This window comes from Hippopotamus amphibius, chromosome 14, assembly GCF_030028045.1.
Source record: "Hippopotamus amphibius kiboko isolate mHipAmp2 chromosome 14, mHipAmp2.hap2, whole genome shotgun sequence".
NCBI lineage: Eukaryota > Metazoa > Chordata > Mammalia > Artiodactyla > Hippopotamidae > Hippopotamus > Hippopotamus amphibius.
Window position 1 is genome coordinate 50,712,780 of NC_080199.1, and position 23,705 is coordinate 50,736,484.

At 36.7% G+C, this 23,705-nt stretch overlaps 1 pseudogene; it reads left to right on the forward strand.

Moving 5' to 3' along the window:
* Nucleotides 1-13,019: 13,019 nt before the first annotated feature.
* On the forward strand, nucleotides 13,020-14,368 carry LOC130835470 (zinc finger and BTB domain-containing protein 14-like; annotated as a pseudogene).
* The last annotated feature ends 9,337 nt before the right edge of the window (nucleotides 14,369-23,705 follow it).

Sequence of the window (23,705 nt, forward strand, 5' to 3'; positions counted from 1 at the left end):
TTCAGTCACTCATATTCTATGTTTGTAAGTAATTAAATGCCTACTTATATTGGCACTTAATTATCTTGGGTAATGAACAGAAATACAATAACAGTTTGTCAGCAAATTAGTATATGTCAAATGTGTCCACTTTCTCTTTTTCAACATCACAAGTGTATTCCAAACAATTATCATATTTCTCTGAACTGAAACGTTCAATTTCACCCTTGCAATCCCATATATAGGAGATATTATAGGAGAAAATCTATGTAACCATGGGTTTTTAAATGAGTGTTTAGATGAATACCAAAGGTGCAATCTGTGGGAAAAAAAATTGTAAATTGGACTTAATTAATTTTGACAAATATACCATCCTAATGTAACACATTGATAACAGGGGAAAATGGGTATGAGATATATGGGAAACTTTTGTATTATATTTGCAACTTTTCTGTGAATGTAAATCTGTTCTAAAAACATTTATTTTGAAGGAAGTCAGAATAATATTTTAAAATGTGAAAAGTTTGATGTTAATTTTTATTGAAATTCTTCCTTGTACTATGTTTTAAATCAAAAGTCCACTAATATAATTTGTAAGATCCTTTGATACAGTTAGTAACACCCTGGATGATACAGTCTTGATCTCTCTCTCCAGCTTCTTCTTGAACCACTCACTACCTTAATGCACACCATGATTCTGCTTTCTGGTTCTTCAGTCTTTCACTTTCTAGCTGAGTTATTTACTCACTGGGATATAACTGGAAATAATATTTGTCACTTATAGACCTATCCAATAACACTTCCTAATGTTTCTTAATTCCATTTCTGCCTCCTGGCTGAATGGAATGAGAATGATGGTAACAATTTTGCAAATTACCAGTTGAGGATGATAGGGTCTTCATCAGCCTAACTCTCTGAATAACAGTGTGAAGTAAAGCCTTGATTGACCTGAAATGCTATGTGAAAAGAAAATTAATTTCTTATACTATAAGTCTGGAAATGTTGGGATTCTCTTTGTTATTGTAGCTTAGCCTTTCAGAACTAATACCTGGTTGTGGTAAATATTAAATGATATCATAGGTATAAAGTTCATGGAATAAAGACTGGCACATAAATGCTATATAATTCATAACAATTGTTATTATAACTTCAATTTTTTAATTCTAATTTTATTGAAATGTAGTTGATGTACAATATTATGTTTCTGGTGCACTACATAAAGATTTGACATTTGCAAATTTCTCTTTCTGATAATTTGCTGTTAATGTATAGAAACACAACAGATTTCTGTGTATTCTGCATCCTTTACCTTTTCTGAATTCATAGATGCTTTGGTGGTGCTTTTAATATTTTCTGTGTATAGTATCATGTCCTCTGTAAACAGTTACAGCTTTATGCTTCTTTTTGTATTTGGATTCCTTTTATTTATTCATTTATTCTTGTCTGATTGCTGTGGCTAGGACTTCTAATACCATGTTGAATAAAATGTGATAGCAAGTGAGCATCCTTGTCTTATTCCTGTTTTTTGAGAATATGCTTTCATCTTTTTACCACTGAGTATGACACTGCCTGCAGGTTTGTCAAATATGGCTATTTTTAAGTTGAAGTCTGTTCCCTCTGTGCATGCTTTATTGAAAGTATTTGCCATTGATATTGAATTTTTTTCAAAAGCTTTTTCTGCATCTATTAAGATGGTCATATTATTTTTATTCTTCAGTTTGTTAATGTGGTATATCAGAATGATTGATTTGCAGATATTGAAACATCCTTGCATCTCTGGGACAAATCTCAATTGATTATGGTGTATGATCCTTCTAATGTATTGTTGAATTAGGTTTGCTTATATTTTATTGAGGATTTTTGCATCTCTGTTCATCACTGATATTGTCCTGTAATGTCCTTTTTTTTTTTGAGTTGTCTTGGTCTGTTGTTGGTAATAAGGTGATGCTGGCCTCTTAGAATTAGTTCAGAAGTGTTTCCTCATCTTCAATTTCATAAGTTTAATAGGAAAAGTGTTAACTGTCCTTTAAATGTTTGGTAGAATTCACCTGTGAAACTGTGTGGTTCTGGATGTTTGATTGTTGGGATCTTTTTTTTTTTTTTTTTCAATTATGGATTGAATTTTATTACTGGTAATTTATCTGGTCATATTTTGTATTTCTTACTGACTCAGTCTTGAGAAATTGTACTTTTCTAGGAATTTACCCATCTCTTCTAGGTTGTCCATTTTATTATTACATGTATATTCATAGCTGTCCCTTATCTTTTGAATTTCTGTTTTGTTGGTTATGATGCCTCCTCTCTCTCTCTCTCTTTGTTGAAGAGTCTGGCTAAAAGTTTATTAATTTTGCTTATATTTTCAAAGAACTAGCTCTTAGTGCCATTGATCTTTATATTGATTTTTTTAGTTTCTGCATCATTTATTTCTGCTCTGATGTTTATTATTTCTTTCCTTCTACTTATTTTGATTTTCATATGTTCTTATTCTAGTTTATTTAGGTGTAAGGTTAGATTGTTAGTCTACGTTTTTTCTCGTTTCTTTAGGTAAGCTCATATCACTATAAACTTCCCTTTTAGAACTACTTTTGCTATGTACAATACATTTTGGATCTTTGTATTTCAATTCTCATCTGCTTTCAAGTACATTTTGATTTCCTCATTGATTTCCTTCATGACCCATTGGTTGTTGAGTAGCATATTGTGTAGTTCCCAGGTTTTTGGGGTTTTTTGTAGTTTATTTTTTGTAGTTGGTTTCTAGTCTCATACCCTTGTGGTTGGAAAAGTTGCTCGATAAAATTTCAATCCTAAATTTATTCAGACTTTATTTGTGGCCTAGCATGTGATCTCTCCTGGAGAATGTTTTATGCACATTTGTAAAGAATGTGAATTCAGCTGCTTTGGGATGGAATATTCACTCTATATTGATTTTCTGTCTGGATGATTTGTCCATGATGTAAATGGGGTATTAAATCACCTAGTATTATTGTTGGCTTCTCCCTTTGTTTTTATCAATATTTGCATTATGTATTTAAATGCTCCTATGTTGAGTGCATATATATTTACAGTTGCTATATATTTTTATTGGATTGATCCCTTGATTATTATGTAATGATTTTCTTTGCCTCTTGTTATAGTCTTTGTTTTAAAGTCTGGTTTCTCTGATATAGGTATTTGTATTCCAGCTTTCTTTTCATTTCCATTTGTATGGAATATGATTTCCATTCCTTTACTTTTAGTCTGTGTGTGTCTTTGGATGTGAAATGAGTTTCTTGTAGGCAACATATATGTGGATCTTGTCCTTTTTGTTTATGAAGTCATTCTTTGTCTTTGGATTTAAGCATTTAGACCATTTACAATTAGTTATTATTGATAGATATGCACTTATTTACATTTTGTTAAATATTTTCTTATTTTTGTAGTTGTTTTTTGCTCTTTTCTTCTTCTTTTGCTCTATTCACTACTGATTTGATGATTATGTTTAGGATTATGTTTTGATTTCTTTCTCTTTTTTATGTGTGTGTCTATTATTGGTTGTTGGTTTGTGGTTATCATGAACTTTATATATAATGACCTACATATGTACATGTGTATTTTAAGTTGACGATCTCTTAAGTTTGATGAAATACCAACAACCCTGTATTTTGAATTCCCCACCCCCACTTTTAATGTTTTTAACATCATATTTTACATCCTTTTTTTGTTTTGTTTTGTGTGTTTTATTTCTTAAGTAGTTATTAAGGATATAGATGATTTTATTACTTTTTTCTTTTAATGTTTCTGCTATATTTTAAGTGGTTGGTTTATTATCTTTAGTGATGAGATTTTGCCTATATGTTTGTCTTTACTAATGATATTTTTCATTTTGTAATTTTTATGCTTCTATTTGTGGTCTTTTCTGCTTAAAAAATCACTTTAACATTTCTTGTAAAACTGGTTTAGTGGTGATAATCTCTTTTAGCTTTTTCTTGTATATGAAAACCATTAACTCTTCAAATCTGAATGATAGCCTTGCTGGGTAAGGTATTCTTGGTTTTAAGGTTTTTTTTTTTTTCCTTTCATCACTTTGAATATACGGTGACACTCCTTCTGGCCTGTAAAGTTTATGCTGAAAAGTTGGCTGATAACCATCCAGAAGTTCCCTTGTATGTAACAGTTGTTTTTCTCTTTCTTCTTTTAAAATTCTCTTTATCTATAATCTTTGCCACCTGAATTATAATGTGTCTTGGTATGGATTTTTTGAGTTCATCTTGTTTGGGATTCTGTCTGTTTCATGGAACTGGAAGTCTGTTTCTTTTCCCAGGTAAGGAAAGTTTTCAGCCATTATGTCCTCAAATAAGTTCTTAGCTGCTTTCTATCTTTTTCTCTTCCAGCGCCCCTATAATGCAAATGTCAGTATACTTGATTGTCTCAGGAGTCTCTTAAGATGCCCTTATTTGTATAAATTATTTTTTCTTTCTTTTTTCAGCTTTGGTGATTTCCATTACTCTCTCTTCCTGTTTGCTGATACATTCCTCAGTTATCTAATTTACTATCAATTATTTTTAGTGTATTTTTTATTTCAGTGATTGTATTCTTCAGCTCTGGTTCTCCTTTATATTTTCTAACTTTTTGTTGTAATTCTCATTGTGATCATCCATTCTTGCCCCAAATTTGGTGAACATCTTTGATTGTTACCTTTATTTCTTTATCAGGCAGTTTACTTATCTCCACTTTGTATAGTTCCTTTTCTAAGGTTTTGTCTTGTTCCCTCATATGGAACATATTCCTCTGTATCCTCATTTTGCTTAATTATCTTTATTTCTGTGTATTATGAAGGTCAGTTGTGTGTCCCAAACTTGAAGTGGCCTTAAGTAGAAAATGTCCTAAGGGGCCCAATGTATGCTCCCTTCTGACAATTAGAGTTGTGTGCTCTATAAGTGCTTCTATGTGGAGCTCTGAGGGTCCCTCCATTGTATCATTGTTGACTACTGTAAGTGTACAGGTATGCATGACTGGCTCCTGGCCCAATTTTCTTTGTGGCCAGGGAGGCCTTGGAGTTTTACTGGCCCACTGGTGGGTCAGGCTGGGTCTGATCCTTGGGTGGCTAGATGCAGTGGCTGGGATAGCCTAGGACTGGAGCTGGGCTGGTGGTGGAATGATAATCTCCAGTTCTAATAGGCTGAAGGGAGACCTTCAAAAATGTCACTTGCTAGCAGCAGTGTCCATGTGGTAGAAAAGCTCCAAAAAATGACTCCCACCAACTCCTATGCCCCCAGGGGTAATCTCAATTGCTTCCTGTCTCTTCAGGAGTCTCTCCAAGATAAGCAGGTGGGTCAGTTCTGACTCAAGTTCTTTTCAAATTACCACCTCTGTGCTGGGACTTGAAGCATGTGAGATTTTTGTGTACACCCTTTAAGAGCGGAGTCTTTTTTTTTACAGCCCTCAGCTCTCCTGTATGCAAGCCCCACTGACCTTCAAAACCAGACATTCTGGTGGCTCATTTTCCTGATGTAGGACCCCTGAGTTAGGCAGCCTGATATGGGGTTCATGCCTCTCACTCCTTGGAGAGTGTCTGCAAATATGATTACCTACCTATTTGTAAGTGTCCTACCCAGGGGTATGGGTCTTGAATATTATGTGTCTCTGCCCCTCCTACCCATTTCATTGTGGTTCTTTCCTTTCACCTTTTGCTTTAGAAAATATTTTCTGCTAGTCCTCAGGTTGTTCTCATGGATTGTTGCTCTGTAAGTAGTTATAATGTTGGTGTGCTCATGGGAGGTGAGATCAGTGTCTTTCTAATCTATCTTTTATTGTGATTTTTAAAAACGTTCTTATGTGATTTTACTTGGCATAGTTATCTGTACTGCATATGTGTTCACCTTCTAAGTCTAAAGATTAAAACCTGATATATTTTAAGGACATGGCTCCAGAATCTATATCTGACTTATTCTCTAATTTTCTACAACATTTATTCTCATGCCTTTTACTTGATAAGATGTTAACACACAAGTGGAGCTAAGGTAGGTTCTACTGATGTTTTCAATGTTGGAATGTGTCTCCAATTATTTATATGATTTATAAGAGTTATTTTTTGAACATGACCCACTTATATGTGCATATTTCTTAAATTACACTATTAATTTTTGAAGTTTTTATATGATTATTTTTTCTTTTTATTTGTGGACTCTTCAAAGTTTTTAAAGTGGAATAGGGAATTGTATTTGTTCAGGTATCAGATTTTCCAAATTTATAAAAGTAACGCATTTATTCATACATATTTGTATTTCATTTTTAACCCAAAAATCAAGTATTCTTTCTCCTGTTGCTAAAAGGATAGTAATGGAGTTAAAAATTAAGCCATCTATGAACTGATATCAAATATGGGGCTTAATAAAGACCTCCACAGAAGTGGAAAATATTATATGTTACATTATTTCTAGAGTAGAAACAATTCTTTTTGTTGTAGGTTAATCCTCATGCCAATATGAACTATTTAAATCTTTCCCTAAACATCTGTCAACTGTAATGGACACAAGCCCATAGGGAGGAGATGGAGAAAAAAGTGCTGCTGTAATGCAACTGGTGTCAGAATTGGTAGCAAATCATTGTATTTTCAAGAATAATCAGATTAGACTTTCCTTTAGACTCTATCCAGGTATAAAAGGGCCAATAAAACCTCATTAAGTCTTTGAGCAATATGGACATTTATCTCAGGTATTCTGTTTGCATTACCCATGGAAAAATGGTTTGCAAGGCAATTTAATGCAAATGGAGTTATTTCTTTGATAGTGAGCTTTAAACCCCGTATTGTTGTTAAACAAATCTTATGGCAAGGTTAAATACTAGCAAAAAGACAATGATATATTTTTTATTCTATCAACAGCCTGATGGTTATAAATTTTTAAATGCCAGCCATGGTCCCACTCTTTGCTCAATTTTTTTCAAGTATTTGAATTAAAAATGTATCTCTAAAATATGCTTTTTATATGAGCCATTTAACTTTATTATTCTGATTTGATGAAAATAAAGAAAATTGGGAATATATTAACATTGTTTGATAAAGAAGTATATTTTAATAAATATAACTTCTTTTATTATACTTTTGTTTTAACTTTAATTTTTTTGTAATTTTTTGAATTTTTTCTATGTGCTTTCAATATACATGTTATAATTGAACTCTCAAGTTGCCACATAGTCAAGAAATTAAACATAATGTTCATTTATGTGATTATGGAAAAAAAAAAATGTGAGTTGCCACTAAAATATCAAATGAAGTTTGCTAGACCACCAATTGTTTTTACATTTTAGATTTGAAACATTATTATATCATGTAATTTTTTATTTCTAATTAAGAATTAGAAATAAAAAAATTTAAATGAGAAAATTTGAAAGTAGAAATTAGGAATCAGATTAGTGTTATGATGGAAAGTAAACAAAGTAGAAATAATGACCCAGATCTTAGCAGATTATTTGTCAATCTAGTTAAATCCCTTAAGGCATTGTGATTTTATTATCACTATCAACAATAGTACCACCATCACCACCATCATCACCACCAACAGCAATTATTACCTAAAGGTGAGAGAATGTTTCAGATAGAAATATTATATGAAATCACAAGAAGGTAAATTTGAAGTAATTTTCAACTTATTAATGAGAAGCCCCCAATTTGAGTAAATATTCAAAGGTTGAAAGTAATAATTAACTATTTTTTTAACTGAGAGGAAAAAAATAAGAATATGAACTTGGTATTGACATGAAAGAATATGTCAACCAGAGGAAAGATGGTGGTGAAGAAGAAGGATGTGGAATGCATCCACTTCCACAGATGCAACAGGAATACACCAAAAGATGCAATAATTCCCACAGAGAACTAGCTGAAAACCAGCAAAGGACCTTGGATGCCAGAAAGGACTGCAAAGATCCTGACATAACTGGGTAGGCAAGAGGGAAAAAAAAAAAAAAAAAAAGGAAAAAGAGGAGGAAAAGAAAGGAAAGGGATGGGTCCCACACCCTGGGGTGAGGGGATCTGAAACAGAGGGGAGGATGCTGAATTCGGGGAAATGTCCTAATCTGATGGGGAAACCCCTTCTCCAATGGGGAATTTCCCTGGGTCAGAAGGGAGGCATTGGGACTGTCCAAAGAGAGTGAAGCAGCTGAGCTGTGGCAGATGGGATAAAGTGAGAAACACACAGAGGGTCTGCGCCATGGCTCAGCATGTCTGGACTGAGACATCAGTTCACAGCTGAACAGGGGATATGGGAGCTGGAACATGGGAACTGGAGAACTGGTTCAGGGTGAGAAACATTGTTGGCAGTGGGGAGAAGGACTGAGAGGACAGGAGGGAAGAAATCCACAGTGGAGAGTGACTACCGCAGAAAGCTGGGGTACCATGGCAGTGGCTCGACACTGCTGACTCACAAGCAAGGGGGAGGAGCTGCAGATATAGCTTCTCTCTTGGTGTCTGTGATGGACAAAGGAAGGACTCCTCTGGGCCTAGCTAATGCACTCAGGGACAACAAAGGCCCCCTGATGGGGCTGGCCTAGAGTGCCTGCATCCAAGAGCCAAAAGTCTGAAGAGTGGCCCAGCTCTGGAGATATTCTGTTTACACATGAGCCAGCAGTGTCCCTCTGCAACAGGCACCACCATGGCCAACTGAGCCACAGTGATCCAGGCATGGCACCCTGGTGGAGTCTTAGCAGGGTGGAGGAGCCGTGGTTGGAATCACTCTCTTGGCCTGAGTTGCCCAAGCTGCTGTGACACAGGCAGGGCACCACTGTTCACTCACTCCCAGGGGAAGGAGCCACTATTGTACCCTCTCTCTTCCCACACACTGGTGCTTACAGATGAACAATAAAGGAAGCTCTGCTCGTCACAGTGTATTACAAAAAACCCAAGGTGGGTCGAAGGACACTTACAGCTGAGACCCCAAGGAAACAGAAAAACTATTATTAATTCTATTGATCTGGTCAATTCTGGGGTCAGGTCTAGTTTTTTTAAAATTAAATTAAATTTAATTTTATTAATTACAATCTTAGTTCTAAGGGATCTACATGTTTTATAACATTTTTTATTCTATTTTTATTTTTAGCCTTTTTATAATTTCTATTTCTAGCTGTTTGTTGTTGTAGTGCTGACTTTCTCTCTCCTAACTTCTCTTCTCTATCTTTTACACATTTCTATTTCTTTCTTCTTCTTTTCATGTTTCCAGTCACACTACACTCTACTGCTGCCCTGTCTTCTATCCTTTTTTAATTTCTTTTATCTTAATATACTTGTAACCAATATTATCACTCAGCTCTGTTTCCTTCCTTTATTCTCCAGATGACACACTGCTTTGGTTTTTGATATTAAGTTTGGTGCTTATCTTAGTTCTGATTATAATTGTCTGATTTTATTTTAGGAATCTTCAGTCTGTCTGATTGTAAATTTGTTCTTTACTATATTTGATCCTAGCATTAAAAATGTCCCTGGATATGCATTTGTGTGTGTGTGTGCATGTTTTAATTAATTATGATCTTAGCCCTAAGGGATCTATGCATATTATAACATATATTTTTTTCTTTTATTTTTTTCTATTTTTATGTTTAGACTTTTTACCTATTTCTACCTCTGTCTAAGTTTTTTGTAGTGCTAACTTTATCTCTTCTGCCCTCTTTCCTTCTCTATCTTTTATACATTTCTATTTTTTTCTCTCTTTTCTTTTCCTTTTCATATTTCCAGTCACACTACACTCTTCTGTTGCCCTGTCTTCTATGCTTTTCTAATTTACTTTATCTTAATATACTTATAAGCAATATTATCATTCTGCTCTGTTTCCTTGCTTTATTCTCCAGATAACACACTGCTTTGGTTTTTATTATTAGGTTTTGTCTTTATCTTAGTCCTAAATATAATTGTCTGATTTCATTCTGAGAATCTTCAATCTGTTTGATGGTACTCTCACTCTTTATTATATTTGATCTTAGCTTTCAAAATCTCCCTGGATTTGTTTTTCTCTGTGGTTTTTTTTTTTTTTTTTTTTTTTTTTTTGGTTTTGAATTTCTGTTGGTTTTCTCTTTGATTGTCTGATGGCATACTGGGGTTCTTCTGCCAAGTCTTTCTAGTACTTTATGTTTTATTGGATTCAGTAATTGTGTGTCTTATACATGTATGTGTTTCCTTGACTTAGTATTTGTTTGCCCCACCACACTGCCATTAGTCTGGGGTTTGGACTGTCTTCTTTAAATCACTTTATTGCCAAGACAAGCAACCTCTGAAGTCTGTACTACTCCATCAGAAGTCAACTAGGAGGTTCTGGGGAGGGAGCACTGAATCCAGGATGCTAGACTACTAGGGAGTCCTCAGACACAGAGAAGATTAACTGCAGAGAAATCTCACAGAGAACTGTATCAGAGTCTAAGATGGGGCTTCGTCCAACTCTCTGCAACTGCCAATGCTGGAAACCTCAAAACAAACTACAAACAAGACAGGAACAGAAACCCACCCATCAGCACACAGACTACCTAAAGCCATGTTAACCACACAGATACCCTAAAACACACCACCAGACACAGCCCTGCTCATCAGAGAGAAAAGACACAAAGCCACACACCAGAAAGCAGACACCAGAGCTCCCCACCAGGAAGCCTACTCAAGATACTGGACAAATCACACCACAGGGGGCAGAGGGCAGAAAGAAGAGGAACTACTACTAGGCAGCATAGGGCAAGGAGGCAGCAAATCCTGTAAATTATACAAAATGAGAAAACAAAGAAACACCATTCAGGCAATGGAGAAGAAAAGAAACTCACAACACCAAATAAATGAAGAAGAAATAGGAAAATTCCCTGAAAAATAATTCACACTAATTATAGTAAAGATGATCTAATATTTGATAACAAAATAGAGAAAATACAAGAAACAGTTAATAAGGACCCAGAAGAACTAAGGAGAAAACAAAGAGTGATGGACAACAAAATGACTGAAATTAAAAATACTCTTGATGGTATAAACAGCAGAATAACTGAGGCAGAAGAACAAATAAGTGAGTTGGAAGAGAGAATGGGGGAAATAACTGCCACACTGGAGGAAAGAGAAAAAAGAATGAAAAGATTGGAGGACAGTCAAAAAGACCTTGGTGACAACATCAAGCACACAAACATTCGAATTATATGCATCCAGAAGAAGAAGAAAAAAAGGAATGGTTTGAGAAAATATTTGAAGAGGTTATAATGGAAAACTTCCCCAACATGGGAAAGGGAAAAATTTATCATTTACAAGAAGTGCAGAGAGTCCCATACAGAATAAACCCAAGAAGAAATACATGGAGGCACACAGTAATCAAATTAATGGACACTACACACAAAGAAAAAATACTAAAAGCAGCAAGAGAAAAGCAACAAATAACATATAAGGGAAAACCCATGAGGATAACAGCTGATCTTTCTGCAGAAACTCTGCAGGCCAGAAGGGAATGGCAGGATATACTGAAAGTCCTGAAAGAGAAAAACCTACAGCCAAGAATACTCTACCCAGCAAGAATCTCATTCAGATTCAATGGAGAAATCAAAAGCTCTACAGACAAGCAAAAGTTAAGGGAATTCAGCACCACCAAGCCAGCCTTACAACAAATGCTAAAGGAACTTTTCTAAGAAGGAAACACAAGAGAAGGAAAAGACCTACCAAAACAAACCCAAAACACTTAAGAAAATGGTACTAGGAACACACATGTCAGTAATCACCTTAAATGTAAATGGATTAAATGCTCTGACCAAAAGACACAGACTGGCTGAGATGGATACAAAAACAAGACCCTTCTATATGCTGCCTACAAGAAAACCACTTCAGACCAAAGGACACATGTAGACTAAAAGTAAAGGGATGGAAAAAGATATTCCATGCAAATGGAAGTCAAAAGAAAGCTGGAGTAGCAATACTCCTATCAGACAAATTAGACTTTAGAGTAAAGACTATTACAAGAGACAAGGAAGGACACTACATAATGATGAAGGGATCAATCCAACAGGAACATAAAACAATTTTAAATATCTATGCATTCAACATAGGAGCACCTCAATACCTAAGGCAAATGCTAAGAGCCATAAAAGGGGAAATTGACAGTAACATAATAACAGTAGGAGACTTTAACACCCTACTTACATCAATGGACAGATCATCCAAACAGAAAATAAATAAGGACACACAAGTTTTAAATGATACATTAGACCTTCTCGACTTAATTGATATTTATAGGACATTCCATCCCAAAACGACAGAATACACTTTCTTCTCAAGTGCATACAGAACATTTTCCAGGATAGATCACATCTTGGATCACAAATCAAGCTGCAGTAAATTCAAGAAAATTGAAGTCCTATCAAGCATCTTCTCTGACCACAATACCATGAGACTAGATATCAATTACAAATGAACAACCTAACATTATACCTAAAACAATTAGAGAAAGAAGAACAAAGAAACCCCAACTTGAGCAGAAGGAAAGAAATTGTAAAGATCAGATCAGAAATAAATGAAAAAGGGCGCACGTGCGCCGCACATGCGCAGGCCAGGGCTCTGGGGGCGGGGGGAAGGGGAGCGGCCCCATAGACTCCAACGAAAGCTTTGCAAGGTCGCGGGTTAACCCTTTCCCTGCTCGCCCATTTAGAGGCCCGGCCGGGTTCCATGCCTGCAAGCCGGAGTCGCGCCTTCCCCCTGGCCCGCACCGCACATGCACGGGAGGTGGAGGGGTGCCGATGGGGGTGCTCACGGCCGGTTAGACATTCTGTGCTCATGCAGGAGGAGGGCTCCTACCATCAGGGATGTGAACGGTTCCCCCCAACCCGCCCCCTGCCCAAACTCCAAAAAAAAAAAAAATAAAATAAATCCAAAACACTGCCACCGACCGTGCCCCCACGCCCCGCATCCATCCCTTCCCCGGCCTGCGTGCAGTGAGCGCGGGGAGCCCATGCCGAGTGCCTATGGCTGTGCCAGGCTGCAGGACTGGCGTGCCCTTGATCAGAGTTATTCTGATCCGAAGAATTTGGTGTTTAAAGCATTAAGGTAATAGCCTGAGTCGTTCATGGATTTTTTCATCAGTATGTCTGAAACCATTAAATATAATGACGATGATCATAAAACTCTATTTCTGAAAACACTGAGTGACCAGCGCCTGGAAGGAGAATTTTGTGACATAGCGATCGTGGTTGAGGATATGAGGTTCAGAGCACACAGGTGTGTCCTTGCCGCCTGCAGCACCTACTTTAAAAAGCTTTTCAAGAAGCTTGAGGTTGATAGCTCTTTGGTAATAGAGATAGATTTTCTCCGTTCTGATATATTTGAAGAGGTCCTGAATTACATGTACACGGCAAAAATTTCTGTGAAAAAAGAAGATGTTAACCTAATGATGTCATCGGGTCAGATTCTCAGTATCCAATTTTTGGTTAAACTCTGTTCTCAAAAGCGAGACGTGTCCAGCCCTGATGAAAACAATGGCCAGTCCAAAAGCAAGTACTGACTCAAGATCAATCACCCCATCGGAGATGCTGCTGACACTCAGGATGATGATGTGGAGGAAATCGGAGACCAGGATGACAGTCCCACTGACGACACGTTAGAAGGCACCCCCCCAAGTCAGGAGGACGGCAAGTCACCCACGACGACGCCCGGGTCCAAGAAGCGATCCTGAAAGAGCTGGGCAGCGAGGAGGTGTGGAAAGTCAATTGCTACGGCCAGGAAGTCGAATCCATGGAGATCCCCGAGTGGAAGGATCTGGGGCCCCAGACTCCTCAAGCCTTAACATTTAATGATGGGATGAGCGAAGTGAAGGACGAACAGACCCCAGGCTGGACCACAGCTGCCAGTGACATGAAGTTAGAGTACCTGCTATACAGCCACCACCAGGAGCAGATCACCTGCCAGACATGCAGGAAGAGGTTTTCCGACGAGGGCAGGCTGAGGAAGCACGAAAAGCTGCACACGGCCGACAGGCCGTTCATCTGCGAGATGTGCACCAAGGGCTTCACCACACAGGCTCACCTGAAGGAGCACCTGAAGATCCGCACGGGCTACAAGCCCTACAGCTGCGAGGTGTGAGGCAAGTCGTTCATCCGCACCCTGGACTCGAAGAAGCACTAGCGGGTGCACAGCAACGAGCGGCCCCTCGCCTGCCACATGTGTGACAAGGCCTTCAAACACAAGTCCCACCTCAAGGACCATAAGCACAGGCACCAGGGCGAGAAGCCCTTCGTGTGCGGCTCCTGTACCAAGGCCTTCGCCAAGGCATCCGATCTGAAACGGCATGAGAACAATATGCACAGCGATCGGAAGCAGGTCACCCCCAGCACCATGCAGAGCGACACAGAGCAGCTGCAGGCTGTGGCTATGGCCGCGGAGGCAGAGCAGCAGCTGGAGACCATCGCCTGCAGCTAGAGGTGGGGGACCAGGATGCTGGGGGCAGGGATGCTCCGTCCGCATCCTGCATCCTGACCCATGAACGCCAGCCACTGCATTTCGGTGGAAACTTAAGGAGTATTGTACTCACTGGACTTAAGGCAGTGCTTGGTTGGGTGTTTTGAAAACTTTGCAAGGAAATACCGTTCCTTGGTTCTGACCAAACAGTCTCACTGTCCCGTCTGGTGTCTAGTATTAATGTTGCCAGTAAGCACCCGCCCCTCTCCCCTTTTTTTAATGATTTCTGATTTTAATTTGAGAACTGGGTCCAGTTCAGAAGTGAGAGACTTCTGTCCTCTCTCCGCTTGCTGCACCCTGGAGTGCACTGCACAGAGTGATAATTGAGTGAATTGATTTCCTGATCATCACCCGTCTATGTGACTTAGGGTCACAATGGCATTTTTAAGAACTTTAGTAAAAGTACTTCGGGTTGACGCAGAAAATACGGGTGGGTGGTTGACCAAGAACCTTGTGTGCGCAGATATGAAAACAAGTCCTGGAAATGCAAAATGGTCTCAGATTTATATATTTGGTTTGTTAATTTTCTTTCACTGTTTTTCATGGTTTTCATGGACAAATAATGGTTGCTTTGCTGAAGTGTTTCTTCATCCCTTTTGATTGCACGTACCTGCCCCCAAAGATGTTGTCACATCTCCTGAAGGCATGTTGGTGGTCTGAGGGTTGAGTTTTTTTCATTCCTCTTATTTCAGGCATTGCCACTCTGCAGCAGATGGGGATTGTGGGATGGACCAGTGGTGAGAGGGTTAGAAAAGGGAGTATAGGAACCTGGCTCTCAGAGACAAGGTTTGCACATTTGTAGCGATTCCAAGATTTCCCAGGTCAAAATAATTCCTAATTGATTTTGAAACTGGATTTTTGTTTAGGATCAAAATCAGGGCAAGAACAGGTATGCCTCTTCGGATATATTTGTGTAACTTAAAAGAATGTCATCAAGCTTTTGGGCTCTCTGTAGCATGTGATTTATCCATAAAGGAGATGGAGTGTCCTTCCTTAAATCAATACGTTTAAAAATTTTTTCATGTGTAAATAGTACAGAAGCATTGGTCTTATGTATCTCAAGTAAAAAGTAGAGGGCTGAACTTTTTTTTGCACATTGGATTAAAGTTACTTCCATCAGCAACAAACATCAGTCTGTTTTTAACTGATATTAAAGATTGTCAGACCAAAAAAGAAAGAAATGAAAAAAAAAAAAATGAAGGAAACAAAAGCAAACATCAATGAAACTAAAAGCTAGTTATTTGAGAAGATAAACACAATTGATAAACCATCAGCCAGACTCATCAGAAAAAAAAAGGGAAAAGGTGCCAATCAACAGAATTAGAAATGAAAAAAGAGAAGTAACAACTGACACCGCAGAAATACAAAAGATCATGAGAGACTACTACAAGCAACTATATGCCAATCAACTGGATAACCTGGAAGAAATGGATACATTCTTAGAAAAATACAATCTTCCAAGACTGAACCAGGAAGAAATAGAAACTATGAACAGACCAATCAGAAGTACAGAAATTGAGACTGTCATGGAAAATATCCCAACAAACAAAAGCCCAGGGCCAGATGGATTCACAGGTGAATTCTATCAAACCTTTAGAGCAGAGCTAACACCTATACTTCTCAAACTCTTCCAAAATATAGCAGAAGGAGGAACACTCCCAAACTCATTCTACAAGGCCACCACCACTCTGATACCAAAACCAGGCAAAGATGTCACAAAAAAAGGAAATTACAGGCCAATATCACTGATGAATATAGACGCAAAAGTCCTCAACAAAATACTAGCTAACAGACTCCAACAGCACATTAAAAAGATCATACATCATGATCAAGTGGGGTTTATCCCTGGGATGCAAGGATTCTTCAATATACACAAATCAATCAATGTGACACATCATATCAACAACTTGAAGGATAAAAACCATATGATCATCTCAATAGATGCAGAAAAATCTTTTCACAATATTCACCATTCTATCATGATAAAAAAAAAAAAACTGCAGAAAATGGGGATAGAAGGAAATTACCTCAACATAATAAAAACCATATATGAGATCCCAAAAGCCAACATTGTTCTAAATGGTGAAAAACTGAAAGAATTCCCTCTAAGAAAAGGAAGAAGACAAGGTTGTCCACTCTCCCCATTATTATTCAACATAGTTTTGAAGGTTTTAGACACAACAATCAAAGAAAATGAAACAAAAGTAATCCAAATTGGAAAAGAAGAAGTAAAATTGTCACTCTTTGCAGATGACATGCTATTATACATAGAAAACCCTATAAACTCTACCAGAAAACTGCTAGCACTAATCCATGAATTTAGTAAAGTAGCAGGATACAAAATTAATGTAAAGAAATCTCTTGCATTTGTATACACTAACAAAGAAAAAGCAGAAAGAGAAATTAAGGAAACTCTCCCATTTACCATTGCAACAATGAGAATAAAATACCTAGGAATAAACCTGCCTAAGGAGGCAGAAGACCTTATGCCGAAAACTATAAGACACTGATGAAAGAAATCAAAGACGATACAAACAGATGGAGAGACATACCATGTTCTTAGATTGGAAGAATCAACATTGTGAAAATGACTGTACTACCCAAAGCAATTTACAGATTCAATGCAATCGCTATCAAATTACCAATGACATTTTTCAGAGAACTAGAGCAAGAAATCTTATGATTTGTAGGGATATGCAAGAGACCCCCAATAGCCAAAGCAATCTTGAAAAGGAAAGATGTAGTTTGTGGAATTAGACTTCCTGTCTTCAAACCATACTACAAGGCCACAGTGATCAAGACAGTATGTTACCGGCACACAAATAGAAAGGAAGATCAATGGAACAGCATAGAGAACCCAGAGGGAAACCGAAGCACATATGGGCCCCTTATCTTTGACAAAGGAGGCAAGAATATACAGTGGAAAAAAAGACAGCTTCTTCAATAAGTGGTGCTGGGAAAGTTGAACAGCAACATATAAGAGAATGAAATTAGAACTCATCCTAACAACATACACAAAAATACATTCAACAATGGATGAAAGACCTAAATGTAAGGCCAGACACTATAAAACTCCTAGAGGAAAACATAGGCAGAACACTCTATGACATACATCAAAGCAAGATCCTTTTTGACCCATCTCCTAGAATAAAGGAAATAAAATCAAGAATAAGCAAATGGGATCTAATGAAACTTAAAAGCTTTGGCACAGTGAAAGAAACCATAAACAAGACACGAAGTCAACCCTGAGAAGGGGAGAAAATACTTGCCAGTGAAGCAATGGACAAAGAATTACTCTCCAAAATATACAAGGAGCTCATGAACCTTAATACCAAAAAAGAAAATAACCCAATCCACAAATGGCCAAAGACCTAAATAGACATTTCTCCAAAGAAGACCTGCAGAAGGCCAACAAACACATGAAAAGATGCTCAATATCACTAATCTTTAGAGAAATGCAAGTCAAAGCCACAATGAGGTACCACCTCACACCAGTCAGAATGGCCATCATCAAAACACCTAGAAACAATAAATGTTGGAGAGGGTGTGGAGAAAAGGGAACTCTCTTGCACTGTTGATGGGAATGTAAGTTGGTACAGCCACTATGGAAAACAGGTTGGAGCTTCCTTAAAAAACCAAAAATGCAACTGCCATATGATCCAGTAATCCCACTGCTGGGCATATATCCATAGAAAACCATAATCCAAAAAGAAAATGTACCATAATGTTTATTGCAGTACTATTTACAATAGCCAGGACATGGAATGAACTTAAATCTCCATCAACAGATGAATGGATAAAGAATATGTGGTATATATATACAATGGAATATTACTCAGCCATAAAAAGGAATGAAATTGAGCTATATGTAATGAGGTGGGCAGACTTAGAGTCTGTAATACAGAGTGAAGTAAGCCAGAAAGAGAAAAACAAATACTCTATGTTAACACATATATACAGAATCTAAACAAACAAACAAACAAACAAACAAACAAAAATGGTACTGATAAACCCAGTGACAGGACAAGAGTAAGGATGCAGTTGCAGGGAATGGACTGGAGGACACGGGGTTGGGAGGGTTGGGGGTGAAGGGGAATATGGGATGAAGTGAGAGAGTAGCATAGACATATATACACTACCAACTGTAAAATAGATAGCTAGTGGGAAGTTGCTGTATAACAAATGGAGATCAACTTAATGTTGTATGATGCCTTAGAGGGCTAGGACAGGGAGGGTGGGAGGGAGTCATGGGAGGGAGGGCATTTGGGTATATACGTATAAATACAGATGATTTACTTTGGTGTACCTCAAAAGCTAGTACAAGAATATAAAGCAATTATATTCCAGTAAAGAGCTTAAAAAAAAGAATACATCAGCCATTAGAGTCATTATTATTCATGAAATTGAGAATATATGAAATAATATGATTGTGCTAAGAGAAGAGAGAATTGAGAGGTTGCTGCATTCATGAAAAATTTGGTATTTTTAAGTAGAAAATATAAAAGAAGATAGTACAGAATTCCAGCTACATTAGAAAGTGATGGATGGAGTTAAATTTTATTTCCCTTTCTTTAACTTCACTCTTGTGTATACAGTTCTGCTGTGTAAATAATACATATTCTTATAGTATTGTCTAACATGATATGATGTAATCACTAAAGGGCAGGCATAGACTCCTCAGTATGGATTATTAAAGCAGTTTAAGCCTATTCATAAAATGTCTTTCATAGACATAAAACATTAAGGGCTATTCCTTTTGGCAATCTTTGTGGAGCTTGTGGAGCCTGACACACTGCCTGTGGAAACTGTGCAATGAAGGAGCTATCAATGATGGGTGTGGAGGGTGGGTTTCTTGGTTCATATAACCCAGGGAGTATTATATTTTACGACTCATTAAAGGTGCGAGAAAAGGAAGAAATAAGCATTCAAATGTGCATAATCTTTTCTTTCCCAGAATCATTAAATATTACCTTAATTTATTGAAAAATGAACTGTCACAACACCTTTTAGGTAAGTTGTGTTTTTGGTGATGCTGTTTACTTGATTATTAGACCTGTGTGTAAGATGCAGAACTATTATCTTTAATGTGTAAGCTGTGGGTTTGAAGGTGGCAGAATCAAACCACCCTATGACAGGAGTGGCAGGTAGACAGTTTCTTCCATGGGCAAAGTCATACAGCACATTTGATTAGAAGTCTTAAAAATTTGGTGGATGTTCCTTATTTTAACAATTAGAACACAAAGAGGAAACTTAGATTTTTCTATATGATCTCCATGAATTTGACTATTTGTATTATAAAAGTCCATGTATCCTAAATCTGAAATCTTGAACAAAAACGTTTTACCTTTAAATAATGCATGATAAAAGAGATATAATTTTGACCAGCTTTCAGTCACACTGTTTTATTTTAATCTCAACTGAAAAATAATCCAGTGCCTGTGAAAACTCTGAACCTAACTGGATCTTCTTTAGATTATCATTGTTCTTTAGATTTACCAGAAATTTAAGAATTATCACATTTCCTAAACTTCATGTTTTAAAAACGACAAACGAGGAGATTTAATAATATCACTTTAGCTCTAAGAAATGATTACTTCACCTGAAAGAGAAAACTAAATTATTTAAACTGTTGAATTTCAAATTAGAAATTACTAGTGCTATCTTGTGAAAATATAACTGAAGATTTTCTGATTAGCAGAATTTTTATCAGATTAGATTAATAAATTATAATAAACTATCTCCGTATAAGCAGATTTAACTTGTGGCTACTGAGATCTATTGTAAGCATACGGACAACATTGTGAAATTGTAACAAAGAAGTATACATATTTTTTGTTTTTGTTTTATAGAAGCAGATGTCCAAAAGAAAGAAAAATGACAAATGGCTTTGCATTAAGTGATTCAAGAAAGCAGTGATCTATATAATCATGCAGTCATTAAAAAAAATTCTAGAAACAGTGTGGTTTCTACACTGCAAATAATCTTGAAATAGCTAGTAATTTATTTTCTTCTTGATTCTTAGTGCTATTTAATTTTCTTATGTTAAATTTCCCAAGTAACTGAAAAACATATGTATCCTTTTTCATTTAATAATAAATATGTTTTATTCAGAAGAGAAAAGGTAAGGTTTTTCTATAATCTGTTATCCAAAATGTTTATTGCTCATTCAGTAATAAAATAGAGATTTTTTTAATCCCATTTCCAAATCTATATCTTGGTTTTAAGACAGTATAAAATAAAGTGAAGTATTTTTAATTAAAATAATACCAAGATCAAAATGTTAAAGGATTATTTTTGCACCCTTTAAGGTTATAGATAATATTCTTTTTAATACTGAGGTATAGTTGATTTACAATATTACATAAGTTTCCAGTGTACAACTTAATGATTCAAAATTTTTAAAGGTTATATTCCATTTATAGTTTTTATAAAATATTGGCTATATTGTCTGTGTTGTACAATATATTCTTATATATATAAGGATATTTATTTTATATATAATAGTTTGTATCTCTTAATCCCCTATACTTTTCTTGCCCCTTCTCCCCTTCCTCTCCTCATTGGCAGCAACCAGTTTATTCTCTCTATCTGAGAGCCTATTTCTGTTTTTTAATATTCACCAGCTTGTTTAATTTTTTAGATTCCACATATAAGCGATATCATTCAATGTTTGTCTTTCTCAGTCTGACTCATTTTACTATGCATAACACCCTCCAAGTCCATCCATGTCGTTGCATATGACAGAATTTTATTCTTTTTTATATGGCTGAGTGGTATTCCATTTTATATATGTATCTATATCTATATCTATATCTATATCTATACTATAATTATATCTATATTACTGCATCTTCTTTATCCATTCATCTGTTGATGGACACGTAGGTTGCTTGCATACTTTGGCAATTGTAAATAATGCTGTTATGAACATTAAGGTGCATGTATCTTTGCAAATTAGTGTTTTTGGTTTCTTTGGATATATACCCAGGAATGAAATTTCTGAGTCATATGGTAGTCATATCTTGAAGAAGGAGAAGAACACTGGAAGCCTCATACCTTCTGATTTCAAAACATATTACAAAGCTAATATTTCGATATAATGAATTGGAATATATGAGCACACATTTAAAATAACTATCATTAAAATATAATGAGCTTCCAATTTATCTATTCTGTTTTTTTAACTACAAAATAGGTCCTTAATAAATTTCAGAAGATATAAATTCTTCAAAATTTTAAAGAAAATTTATTGATTATCTTATTCTCTTCATCTCTTTTCTTATTTAGTCTCCTGTATATTGGGTGCCAGAGATAACACTATGAATTATTAGAGTAATATTACAAGGCACTGCTTTATAAAGTCTGGTTAAATGTAAAAAGAAAGCAGAGGGTGATGAAGTGTCTAAAATAGTCAGAATATTGTATGTTATGCTCACAAATTGTTAAACTTTACTAGTTCTGAAACACCATTTTTTATCTGCAAAAATTTCTGTAGTTTTTAATTATTGAATTTCTCTAGCATCTCCAAAGCTAAAATTTACACTCAGAAATTAGTTTAGATACTTGGGAACTGATTTAACTCTTTCATTATCCTAAAGCACCATTTAGTACAAATAGAGCAATGGCGCTTTTTCTGAATTCTTTTAAACAAATATTGACTATGCATCTTAGTTTGTGAACACTTTGTTAGGAAACAATGATTCAAATATGGGACATATTAGGGATCAAGATGGCAGAGTAGGAGGGAGAAGAATTTACCTCCCCCCGCAAACACATTAAAGATACATCTACATGTGAAGCAATACTCACTGAAAACTAACTGAAGATTGGCAGAAAGAGTCCTGTACAACCAAGGCTGTGAGAAAGGCTGTGATAAGGTGGGGACCTGTGCCCAGGGGAAGGGACTCAGAAGAGAGGGGGAGATTCTGTGGGTGGAGATCCTCCATGGAGAGAGAGCTGTTTGATAAACATATTAGCTGTCCCTACCTTGGGGTCTAACACCAGGAAGACAAGTCCCCTTGGCTGGTGGGAGGGCTGGTGGGACTAATAAGAGGGTGGTGGGAAGCCAAGACTCTACTCGTGAGGTGTGAAAACATGTTTGTTTACTCCCAAAACAGGGCAGAGGGGGTGGATTGAACTGCACATAACTGCCATGCCTGAGCCCTAGCCTGAGTCAAGTCACCATTCTTACCCCACTTGCTTCACAGTGCATTTCCACACTGGAGCAAAGGATGCTACAGCTAAGGAGAGCTCCACTGTGAGACACAAAAGCAGCTCAGACCAAAAGCAGCATCTAAGCTGAGTAGCAGCCATTACTGGCTCTTTCATGGGCAGCACATCAGAAGAAGTCTCAATTTCTGCCTGTGGCTGGTGCCAACAGCTCATGCCCCAACCCGTGTCAAGTGATCACATGATCACACAAGCCTCTCTTGCTCCAGTACTGCTCCCCTCTGAGGCAAGTGTGCAGGTATTAAGAGGTGGGAAAGTACATATATAAAGGAAACAAACCTGGCTTGAACCAAGCCTCAGGAATTGAACCCAATGTGGGGACCAATGCAGACCCAATTTAGAGGAAGAGAATCCCAGCTCACACTTGGCTCTGGCCCTAGCTCCTCCATCTTCAGCCACACCTCCTACCAAGGGGACAGCTGGAGCACACTCTGAGAAAAGGCATTATTGTGTTCATGTCAGATCTAGCTCTCCCATCAAAGGCAGTGGGCATACATAATGGTATAGGAACACTCCCACATAATTACTACCCTGAAATATCACAGTAGGTAACTATTTTAAATAATTTCATAGAGACAGAAGAAGTTAATAAAAATGAGAAGACAGAGGTATTACTTTCAATTGAAAATAAGAGAAAATCCCTGAAAAAACAACTAATGAAACAAGAATAAACAATTCACCAGATAAAGAATTCAAAGCATTTCAATAAGAATGTCAACTGAGTTAGGGACAAATAAAAGATGAATACATTGAAAAATTTAACAGGAAAATAAAAATATAAAAGAGAACCAGTCAGAACTGAAGAATACAACTGAAATGAAAAATACACTGGAGGGAATGAACAACAGACTAAATAATACAAAATAACACAGGTGATCTGGAACATAGAATAATTAAAATTTCACAATCAGATGCAAACCCATGGTAACCACAAATCAAAAGCCTACAATGGATACACAAAGAAACAGAGAGAAAGGGATATAAGCATACCACTAAGAAAATCATCACACCACAATGGAAGAAATTAAAAAAAAAAAAAAAAAAAAAAAAGAGTGGACCTCCAAGATGG